The 12,564-nt window shown below is 42.9% G+C and overlaps 1 pseudogene; it reads left to right on the top strand.

Annotated features, from left to right (window-relative positions):
* The window catches only part of LOC130297581 (uncharacterized), a 438,873-nt pseudogene that overhangs the window by 342,719 nt on the left and 83,590 nt on the right, over positions 1-12,564 (top strand).

Raw genomic sequence — 12,564 nt, 5'->3', positions numbered from 1 at the left:
TTTTTTTAAATGGGAAAATGATTCAAACTTTTAGGAGTTAAATGATCTTAACTTTTTTTTTGCAATGTTATAGCTCCCATAGGGAGCTATAACACTGCACACACTGATCTTTTACATTGATTTTGTTCTCCCAAAGGATAACATAGATCAATGATTCAGCCGCTTGACTGCTCATGCCTTGATCTCAGGCACTGAGCAGTCATTCAGCGATCGGACACCAGGAGGCAGGTAAGGGGACCCTCCTCGTGTCCTTCAGCTGTTCGTGATGCGGCAATTTTGCCGCAGCAATAACGAACAGCCCCCTGAGCTAACGGCAACAGTTTAGTTTCACTTTAGACGCGGCGATCAACTTTGAATGCCGTGTCCAAAGAGTTAATAGTGCGCGGTACTGATCACGATAAGTGCCGCGCGCTATTAGCCACGGGTTACGGCTTCACCATACATTTTGTGGTAAAATTTGTAATGTCATTTATGGATTTAAGGAGGAAAAAATTAAAATGCATAAAAGGAAAAATTGCTGCGCCATTAAGGGGTTACATTTTCTGACTCTGAAGTGTTGTTATTTAGATCACTTTGTGCAGTGGTCGCTAATTTATCATGTGCGACTTTTTGTGAAAATTTAGATTTAGAAGATTTAGATTTAGAAGTTATCACAGGGAAATTCAGCCCTGCCCTATGTAACTCTATGCAACACTTGTATAAAGGTCCGTGCAACATTTAAAAGGGGTACTGTGGTGAAAAACAAATGTTTTTAAATCAACTAGTGCCAGAACGTTAAACAGATTTGTAAATGACTTGCATTTAAAAATCTTAACCCTTCCAGTACTTATTAGCTGCTGTATGCTCCACAGGAAGTTCTTTTCTTTTTAAATGTCTTTTCTATCTGACCACAGTGCTCTCTGCTGACACCTCTGCCTGTCTCAGGAACTGTCAAGAGCAGGAGCAAATTCACATAGAAAACCTATCTTGCTCTTGACAGTTCCTGAGACAAACAGAGGTGTCAGCATAGAGCCCTGTGGTCAGACAGAAAATACATTTTAAAAGAAAATAACTTTATGTGGAGCATACAGCAGCTGATAAGTACTTTCTGGCACCGGTTGATTTAAAAATCAAAACAGTTTTTCACCAGAGTACCCCTTTTGTTGCACGGCTGCCTCTCTCTGTGACATTTAAGGTAGAACAGTTCTGTGGACATTCAGCAAAGTCCGTGTGACATTTGATTAATTTGTTCTACGACCACAGCAAGAAAGCCAGTACAGAAGAAAGTAAACATTTGATAACTGCCCATCGTAGTTTTTACTTTAAAACAGTGCAATAATACGTTTCAAAGGTGAACATATACATTTTGACAGCACTGCAACAGAAGCGTTTGTGCTGAGTAAAGCAACCATTTGAAATCAATAGGAAATTCCGCCGTTGAAACATAGCCTTAGTGTGAACAGAGTTGTGATATGCTGGAGAAATTGGCAAAAGAGGGAGGAATTGTCTAGGAAACCACATTGGAGGTGTCCAGTCATCAGAAACATTTAGGGGGCCACTTTCTGTTGTAGCCAATTTATTTTGTGACCCAGGTAGTGACCTTTCTTGCTCTAATAAAGGAAAAACCTTAAAGGGGTACTCCGGTGGAAAACACATATTTTTTTAAAAAAATCAATTGGTGCCATTAAGTAAGGCTGGGTTCACACCACGTTTTGTTAAATACGGTTCCCGTACACGGCTGGGAGGAGGGGGGCGGGGCTTAATCGCGGCACCCGCACTCAGCCGTATTCAGGAACCATATTTAATGTATGTCTATGAGCCGACCGGAGTGAACCGCTGCGGTTCACTCCGGTCGGCTTTGTTTTCGGCCGTATGTGGTTTCCCAACCGTAAGCAAAAACGCGGTAGACCACGTTTTTGCCTGCGGTCGGGAAACCGCATACAGCCGAAAACTAAACCGACCGGAGGCCGCGATAAAGCCCCGCCCCCCCTCCTCCCAGCCGTATATGGGAACCGTATTTAACCTCCTGAGCGGTAATCCCGAGCGTGACTCGGGGTTAATTTTCCCTGCCAGGATCGGTAACCCCGAGTCACGCTCGGGGTAGAATTGCAGAGTTCCCGGCCGGGCTGCACGATATATCGCAAAAGCAATGCGATATAGCGATGCGGCCCCCCGGGAAAACATGCGATTATCTGCTCTTGTCGGCTCCCGTTGCGGGGGGCGGCCAGAGCAGGTAAAGAAAAATACTGAAAGTCAGTGTTTCCCTACCAGGGGGCCTCCAGCTGTTGCAAAACTACAACTCTCAGGATGCCCGAACAGCCAAAGGCTGTCCGGGCATGCTGGGAGTAGTAGTTTCACAACAGCTGGAGGCCCCCTGGTAGAAAAACACTGAGCTAAGTGTAAAAGGAAGAAGTAGTAAAATAAAAAAAAACTTTTGCTCACCTAGTCCCGGTCCCTGCAGATGCCGTTCCCCTCCGTGCGGTCCGGGGTGTCCTCTCTTCACTATTCATCTTCTAGGACCTTTCACTTTTCAGCCAATCACAGGCCGCAGTGGTGTAAAGCTTGTGATTGGCTGAAGGGGAAAGGGCTTGTTCTGCAGCAAATACACTAGGTTTGAAATCTGCCCGGCAAACCTAGTGTATACTGCTGCAGGACAAGGTGAGAAGGGGGGAATGTGACAAGGGGGGGGAATGTGACAGGGGGGGATGTGACAGGGGGGGAGGGGGATGTGACATGAAGGGGGGATGTAACAGGGGGGGAGGGGAATGTGACATGAAGGGGGATGTGACAAGGGGGGGGATGTGACAGGGGGAGGGGAATGTAACATGAAGGGGGAGAATGTGACAAGGGGGGGAATGTGACAAGGGGGGAAGAATGTGACAAGGAGGGGGGAGAATGTGACAAGGAGGGGGGAGAATGTGACGGGGGATGTGACAAGGGAGAGGGGAATGTGACGGGGGAGATGTGAAATGGGCGGAGGGAGATGTGAAATTCAGTTAAAAAAAATTGTACCGCTTTTGGTACACATTTCCAGACAGAATCATACCGCCAGGGAGGTTAACAAAACGTGTTGTGAACCCAGCCTTAAACAGATTTGTAAATTACTTCTGTTATAAAAGCTTAAACCTTCCAGTTTTTATTAGCTGCTGTATTCTACAGAGGAAATTCTTTTCTTTTTGGATTTCTTTTCTGTCTGTCCACAGTGCTCTCTGCTGACACCTCTGTCCATTTTAGGATCTGTCCAGAGCAGCATATGTTTGCTATTGGGATTTTCTCCTGCTCGGGACAGTTCCTGACACAGACGGAGGTGTCAGCACTGTGGACAGACAGAAAGGAAATCCAAAAATAAAAGAATTTCCTCTGTAGTATTTATATAAGTAATTTACAAATCTGTTTAACTTTCTGGCACCAGTTGATTAAAAAAAAAAGTTTTCCACGAGAGTACCCCTTTAATCCTTGGCATCCACTTGGTGCACTGGTGGTTTTTCTGAAACATACTTTACATTTCCCACTCATATTCCAAAAAGTCATTGAACTAACTGGCTTTCTAAGAAAACATACATGACATACTACATTTGTATTGCCACCAAAATTCTTTGAAACAACTAAAAAAGCTTGAAAGTTATAGCAGATGTTAGAGATAGGCGAATCGAAGCTGACTAAATACAATTCGTTCCAAATTTCATGAAAAATTCGATTCTGAACGATTCAGAATTTCCTCACGCTTTGTGGTAACAAATCACTTTATTCACTACATTTTGTGCGGCTACAAGTGTGAGGACATTGGGCAAGGAAGTCTGGGAAGGCGGGTAGGCGTTATCACCCTGAATCACATGGCGGCATGCAGCCTATCAGCAGCCAGCCAGCCCTGTCACAGCCCTATATATTCAGCAGCCATTGCTGAAGACGGGCATTTCCAGAGAGCAGAGACTGTGTCTACGCACTAATCACCATTACTGACAATACAGATCTTTACAGCGGCGAATCCATTCACCTCAAGCCCACATTCATTCTGGCTAGAGAGCAGACCTTTTGTGGTCACAGATAAGCACAGGAGGAATACATTGACCTCAAGCCCGCATCACTGCAGGCAGGGAGAGTTTAGAAGTCGTTTCATAGTCTACCAATTGAGATCATCACTCCCCATTTAAAGACTGCAAGCAACCATAGTGCAGGCAGGGACAATTCAGAGAGAGAGAGAGAGTACCCTTTTTTCTATTGCAACCGTACTGGGGTGTATTACTGTAAAAAAAATCTCTTTAATCTCTTCAATTGTGACGCCATATGGTCTCCCAACCCTGTTGCCACATCCAGACTCTGTCCTTGTGCCAGTCATACTAATTAACTGTATTATTTCACTACCCTCCCTATGCGTGTTACGACAAGGCAAAGTGTTTTACAACCCTATTGAGGCTCTCTGTAGCCCAGAAATTACCGTTTTTAATAGCAAATATATTCAGATCGAACCAAATTTTTTCAGAAAATTTGCCGAATCGGCCCAATCGAATTAAAAAAAAAAAATGTGCCCATCTCTAGCAGATGTGCTGGAACATGGAGAGTGGGTCTGTATTGGATTACTAGGGACTTTGTGTTTTGAGATTCGGATTTTTAATTGAATCCTCTAAATGATAGGCAGCCAGTTTTAGAGACTAAGAGAAACATGTTGAAAAAGCAAAAATGTGTAGTCAAATGACTTGACAATCTAGGAAATAACACCCTGTAATAAAGGATCAGTGTGAAAATTATATTAAAAAAATGATATGTATATATCTGGAGCAGGATTTTTTCTTAAGTCCTGCTTACCCTAAAGATACAAGATGATGGACCGCTTTCTCGGAATCAGTTTGTATATATGTATCATTATATACTGTATATGTTTGACTGTATCTCATAAAGCTCAGCTTGTTTCCCTCTATCAATTCCGATTTCCGATTTAAAGGGTAACTCTCATTAAAATGTTTTGCTATTGCACTCCTTATGGTAAATAAAAAAATATTTCTTATATACTTTGTTTAAAATGCTGTTGGTTGGATACACACCCCTCAGCACTCCAGGCTGCACTTCATGTGTTTGGGCTTCGGTCCAAACTCTGTGTATGAGATGGGGAAAATGTGCTCTTGAGCTTTTTTAAGCACAAATAAAACATAGAAAACGTAATTTTTTTTTAAAACAAAGTATATTAGAAATATTTTGCAATACTAAAAATTTGTTTTAATGAGAGTGCCCATTTAAATCATCATGTTATTTTCTAACATTAGATTCCCTTTAAAACCACGCTGCTTTGAATTGTGGCAATTGAAGAGATTCATTCTTTAAAAAATTAAGTCATACTCACTTACCCTGGTTCCTGGCATCTTTCCTGCCGCATATCATGCACCGCTCATCACCACTGCTTCTTGCTACTGAAATGAGCTGTCTTGGTAGGACCTGCTAACTGAGCCAGTTATTGACAGGACACCACTGCAGTCAATGAGAGGCTGATCGCCAGTTCCTGCTGAGACAACTCATCTTGGAAGCAGGAAGTAGTAGGGGTGTTGAGAGGTGGGCCACAGGACGTCAGACCAGGAGCTCCCGGAAAATAGGTTAGCTAAGAGATTTTTTTTTTTTTCATTTCTTTTTTTGCAACAACCCCAGCTCTGTAAAAATGTAATGTCCCCAGACAATCCAATTAAGAGACTTTTCTTTATATATTACCTTATAATAATTACAAAATGTTTGATGCAAAATCTTTCTAATGTTCATCTTTTCATTTGATTTTTCAGAGTATCATCTACCCAGTCATCAACAGTTCCTTATTAATGTAAGTGTAGCTTGTAATCAAAAGGTCCACTTTATTGTTATATCATGTTATTTGTTGTTACATCATGTCATCAATATCATTAATTTTACAAGAATGGATTTTTTATTTCTGTCAATCATAGTGTCAAACACAAGGGGGTCTGGTATCAGCCTCCAATCTCAAGTATCATGGTCCTGACCACTACTTTGGTCTCTGGGGGGCCTTCCCTCTCTATTGGACTCTGAGAATAACATAATTATCTGATTGAATCATTGGGGGGAATCAGTTTCACAGTCACTTTCTCATCCTTTTAGAAATAAATAATCCAGTCTGGTGCTACCTGAAGTCCCCTTAAAGGGTACTCCATCCCTAGACATCTTATCCCCTATCCGAAGGATAGGGGATTAGATGTCTGATCGGGGGTACCACTACTGGGGACCCCCCGCAATCTCGGCTGCAGTACCACTGACATCCGGTGCACGGTGCCGAATGACTGGCGATGTGGGACGGAGGCCCATGACTTCACGGCCATGCCTCCTCAATGCAACTCTATGGGAGGGGGTGTGATGGCCGTCACGCCCCCTCCCATAAACTTGCATTGAGGGGGAGTGGCCATGATGTCACGAGCAGGGCGTGTCCATTACGTCACGAGCCTCCGGCACTGCAGCAGGGAGATCGCGGGGGTTTTGATAGGGGATAAGATGTCTAGGGGCTGAGTACCCCTTTAATGCAACTTTTTGGAAAGCCACACTACAGTCATTTGATGAGACTATCAGATGATAAGACCGCATTATTTTTTTTGCTTTTTTGTGGACGCAGGTTGCAGTAATTTTTATATAGGAGAGATCATAATGTGGTAATTTCGTGATTATGGTGACACAAAATTCAGGTGTTTCATTTTGTGTCATAGCTCCAGGTGTATTAAATCGAGCACCTACCAATGCAGCCTGCCTTTTCAAACATTTGTTAAAGGATGGGTCATTCGAAGGAGGTCACTAAATCCCAGGCCATGTAAGGCCATGTTCACATGTTGGAATTTCCATGCCGAATTTCATATTGGAATTCAGCACGGAAATTCCAACGTGTGAACATGGCCTTACATGGCCTGGTATTTAGTGGGAGTCCCCTTGAATTCAATGGGATTCTGCTGCGCTGTGTACAGATGTTTCCGACACAGAAATTCTGGTTTCCGTGTTCGCAGAAATAATGAACAGGTTCATTTTTCCTGCGTACTCCACACGGAACACATATCGGTCTTTGAGACAGGGCATTCCCGCAGTTTGCGGAATGTCTGCATGGAAATTTTCCATGCGGACATTCCGTAGTGTGAACATAGCCTATAACAGTGATGGCGAACCTTTTTGAGCCTGTGTGCCCAAACCTTAATGCACGCCAACTTCAAAGTGCAAGCACAGAATTAAATCAGAATACTGAGGTTTATGTTTAGAAAAAACAACTTAGTTAGGCAGTGTGTTCCCCCACATTAGGTAGCAGTATGTTCCCCCACATTAGGTAGGCAGTATGTTCCCACACAGTAGGTAGGCAGTATAGTTCCCCCACATTAGGTTGTAGTTCCCCCACATTAGGTTGGCAGTATGATCCCCCACATTAGGTTGTAGTTCCCCCACATAAGGTTGCAGTTCCCCCACATTAGGTTGGCAGTATGTTCCCCCACATTAGGTTGGCAGTATGTTCCCCCACATTAGGTTGGCAGTATAGTTCCCCCACATTAGGTAGACAGCATAGTTCCCCCACATTAGGTTGTAGTTCCCCCTTATTAGGTAGGCAGTATAGTTCCCTCACATTAGGTTGGCAGTATCGTTTCCCCCACATTAGGTTGGCAGTATAGTTCCCCCCACATTAGGCTGCAGTTCCCCCCACATTAGGTTGGCAGTATAGTTCCCCCCACATTAGGTTGCAGTTCCCCAACATTAGGTTGGCAGTATCTTCCCCCCACATTAGGTTGTAGTCCCCCCCCTCATTAGGTGCAGTGTAGCTCCCCCACAGACATACAGCCTTCAGCCATATTCAGTGTATGGCTGGAGGCTGTATGTCTGTGTACTGCCTCAGAGTGCTTCGTCCACCGCTCCTCTGGTCAGGGGTCACGACCTACTGCTATGGCCTATAGGCCAGAGCAGTAGGTCCTGGGACCGGAGGAGCGGTGGTCGGAGCACCGAAGTGTAGCTGGTAACTTACCATGCCAGCCAGCGCGCGTCCTCCTTCTCCTCCTCGATGCTCCGTTCCTATGGGCGCACGCACGGGACGTCAGTGACGTCCCTGCGTGCGCTACCTCCCGGCGGACCCTGTGTTTTTAAAGTTAATGCAGGGCCGCAGAAAGGTAACCAGAACATCCTTGTTTTTCCGAAAAGATCTTTCGGGACACAGGGATGGCGAACTATGGCCGCGTGCTCACATAGGGGGCTCGGCGTGCCACCTGTGGCAAGCGTGCAATAGGTTCGCAATCACTGGCCTATAAGGACGCCACCAAGGATTGCAACAAGTTAGATGGTAAAAATCTTTTGTGATCAACTGTGTGGGGTCTTATTGAGAAACTGAAACAAGTAGGAACCTTATTAGTTTAGCCACGGAGAGGAGACCACATAAACTGCAGAGACTAAACCTTATCTGGCATTAAATTATCACAATCATCATGGCATGGGTTTTCTATGGCAGAGCAGCTTCATGCAAGCCTTACATCACCGAGCACAATGCCAAGCATCGGATGGCGTAGTGTAAAGCACAACGCCATTGTTGTGTGTGCTATCTATTTTTAACATTCATTGAATGCTGTATTTTACAAATCTAGCTATTCCTGAATATTTAGAACCATCTTTTATTAATTTGTGTTACTCTTCATATTTTCCTATTGGAGATAAATGATGCAGTAACCAGTAAGTTGGAAAAACATTTTTAAATGAAGTTTCTGTATTACTATCAGTTGTCATAAACATATGTACTGTCTGTGGCAAAGATAAATATTAGCACACCATTTTATATATTGCATAACATACAGCACAGGTTTTCCTACACAATGGGGGAGATTTACTATCATTGTCTACTTTAGACGAGAAAAGTCTCTGAGCAGGGGATTATTGTCTGTGAAATTTATGAAACGTCGCACCGCACTTAGTAAATTTTGCAAATGGACTTTATACCAGAAAAGTGTCACAATATTCACACAGCCTGAGACAATTATCTAAAAAGTCGCACAGAGTACAGTAAATTATGCTTTTTATGTACATTTCCGGATAGGAAATTGGCACGGAGATTCTGTTGCAGCACGTTTAATTCAATGTGACTCTGCTGCTCATTGCACACGATGGAATTTCCATGCCAGATCTTTCCAGAACACGGTCATTATTTGTGCGGAAGCCTCACAGAATGCATAACTGTCTATGAGACAGTGCATTCCTGTGCGGTCCAAGCGCCGGAATATTCTGTCAGCGGACGTACTGTACGGAATGTGCGCTTAGAGATTCTCAATGTGGACATTCCGTTGTGAGAACATAGCTTTAGGCACATGTATTTTTTAGCAGCATAGTGTCTTGGAATTCAAAAGGGGGAGATTGATAACAACATTTGTAGAGGAAGAGTATTGCGGTTGACCATAGCAACCAATCAGATTGCTTTTTAAGGTTTTTTTTCGCAGGTCGTAACAAAATTTTAATAATTAAATAAGGAATCTTATTGGTTGCCATGGTAAACAGCACCACGCTTCCACTACATGTTTTGAGAACTCTCCAAAGATGCTAAATTGTACCATGCGCGCGATGTAAATTCAAATGCCTTTTTCAAATTAGCCACAAAAGTGAAATTGGAGCACTACAATATAGAAAACCAAAACAAAAAATTATCATCAGACATCTACAAGGATAACAAAAAGGACCAAAAATAAATAAATAGGGATCATTGGGATTAAATTGTATTATTTTAGAATGTCATATATTATTAGACTAGATTACCCTTCAGATTAAAGCTAAAATGTCATTTGAAATGTAAACTACCCTGTGTTGCCCAAAAAATTGCTAAAATGCTTCCTAATAACTAATTAGATTGGATTACCGCCGGGTCTTACATTTCTGCGTATTTTCTGTTGATGTGACTTTTTTGAGGCTTTCCAATAAAAGTCTCAGTTGATAAATTCCTTACCACTGCATTTTGAACTCTATTGTAGACCACTATACTATTACTGCTGAGAAGGTCTCTAAAGCAAAAGTCACATAAAAGTCTCAACTAAAAAGACTGAGGCCATCATTTACTTAGAAAATCGGGTTGTAAGTCTATCTTGCTTTCTTACCCGACTGTTTTTTCCCCCTGGTATTTATTATTATGTTGCATCCTGTTTGTCGCACGTGGGTTTTGTTGGTTTTGGTTTCCAACTCCTCTGAGTTGTTGGGAAAAAATCCACAACAAGTCAACAAATTCGGGTTGGAAACCTTTATAAATACGTGGGAAAGCTCAGAAATGTCGGGTTACGCCCCTTTTTCCGGTTTGGGAGAATCCACATCGGGTCCGTCGGGAAAAAATGTTGCATCGTGTCGCAGACTGGCGCACAATGTCTGCGACATGTCGCAGACAAAGATGCGCCAAAAAAACCCGACAAAACAAATCGGGTTTAAAATAGTAAATGAGGGCCTGAGACTTTCTGAGAGACAAATATACACCGTCTAAACAGTTTGATAAATGTCCCCCAATGCTTCTACCACATGCGAAGATAAAACCCATGCAATCTTAAAGTGTACCTGTCACCCCCAACCCAAAAAATTTTAAATAAATATGTTACTCAGTACCTCAGTACTCCTGATCATGTACATATATTTTTTATTTCTCTAACACCTTTATTTTTGTAAAAAAAATAAAATAATGTTTTGCGTAACTCACTTAAAAACATCTCAAAGGAAGGGTGTGTGGCCTCACTGTGCATGCTGTCAAAATCTGCCCGCTCACATCTCCCCTAGCATCAGCAAAACTTCAACTCCCAGCATGCCCTGACAGTGTTGGGGGTTGTAGTTTTTCTAATGCTAGGAAGCCACAGGTTGGAGACTGCTTTGTTAGGATACAGCAATCCCCAACCTATGACTCCCCAGGTCTTTCAAAACTACAACCCCCAGAATGTCCTCACTGTGAGGACATGCTGGGAGTTGTAGTTATGCTGATGTTAGGGGAGATGCGGGCGGAGGAAGATGTGAGCCATGAGGTGGGAGATTTGAGCTGGAAGGTGGAAAATGTGAGCCCCTCACATCTCAGCCTGTGCCTCTCACATCTATGGCCGTACACTAAATTATTTCGGTGGCGGGGCTTCGGCATCAGAGAGGCTGTGGGGTTTAGAGTTATCTTGCCTGCCTCCCATGCTGTGTGGCCAGTGGGGAGGCTGGGTTTTATGGAGGCAGTGGGGTGGTCTCTTGCAACCTTTTCCATGAGTCATCCCTTGGACTAGGCTGCTGGGGACTCGTTGGTGGGTATGGGAACCCCTAGTGGTGGGATTTTGATGGGCCATTTTCTTTATTAAATATTAAAAATGTTTAATGAAGCATATAAAAAAAAGTCTTCAATTTAATTTTAAAAGTTTTTTGATCTGAAAGTGCCCATTTAAGTGCCACAATAAGGCATTACAGACAGTGATGATGCATGTTTACAGACAGTGATGATGCATGTTCCCCCTTCACAAAATGAGGCAATTCCTTGCTAGCCAAATAGCATCCTTAAAGGGGTATTACGATATCTGTAGAAGCAGATAGCACTGCTAAGCTGTCTGCCCCAGTTCTGAAACCACCAAAAATCAGTTGTTGTTTTTTGTGTGTATGTGGGTCTCTTCCTATGTCTTCCTATGCTTGGTTGAGCAGTTGCTAAGTACTACAATTCCCAGAATGAATTTCTTTCTCTCAGCTCATCATCACAGCCCTTCCACCATGCCTATCCTTTCCCACAGCACTCCTGCCAGTTCCCCACGCTCAGAGCTGCTACAGCGCGTTGCTCTACATAGAAAATGTTACTACTATGAGCATACGAGATAATCGTTCATACGAGATAACATCAGCACTATGATTCGCGCACTAAAGCATCCAGGAAGAAGAGACCTTCCACATTAACAGCTCTTAGACTTGGTTGCTTTAGTGTGCGCATCACAGTCCTAATTGGTAGAGTGTGCACACATAAATTATTATCATACAGATTTGTACTCGCCTCTCTATTACATTAACCTCAAATGCCAATCCCCGACTTGGTATTTACTCACATTATCAGTATAAAGGCTACACACTGCACCACATCAGTGCCTTTTCTCTTTCCCTACACTAATCCCTGCATACCACACCATTGCTACTCTCTCTCTCCCCCACCTTGATTCCAGAATACCCATTGCACAGTGCTCTCTGCTGACATCTCTGTCCATTTTTGGAACTGTCCAGAGTAAAAGGAAATCCCCATAGCAAACATATGCTGTTCTGGACATTTCCTAAAATGGAGAGCACTGTGCTCATGATGTCAGCAGACAGCTCTGTGTTTCAAAAAGAAAATAATTTCCGCTGTAGTATTCAGCAGCTAATAAGTACAGGAAGGATTAAGATTTTTTAATAGAAGTAATTTACAAATCTGTTTAACTTTCTGGCACCAGTGTGATAAAAAAAAAAAAAAAAAAGTTTTTCACCGGAGTACGCCTTTAACCCCTTAAGGACTCAGGGTTTTTCCGTTTTTGCACTTTCGTTTTTTCCTCCTTACCTTTTAAAAATCATAACCCTTTCAATTTTCCACCTAAAAATCCATATTAACGCTTATTTTTTGCGTCACCAATTCTACTTTGCAGTCAC

Source organism: Hyla sarda, chromosome 13 (assembly GCF_029499605.1).
Source record: "Hyla sarda isolate aHylSar1 chromosome 13, aHylSar1.hap1, whole genome shotgun sequence".
In the NCBI taxonomy this organism is placed as follows: Eukaryota; Metazoa; Chordata; class Amphibia; order Anura; family Hylidae; genus Hyla; species Hyla sarda.
The sequence above is the reverse complement of the archived record's forward strand: the minus strand, read 5'-3'. Positions and strand labels throughout refer to the sequence as shown.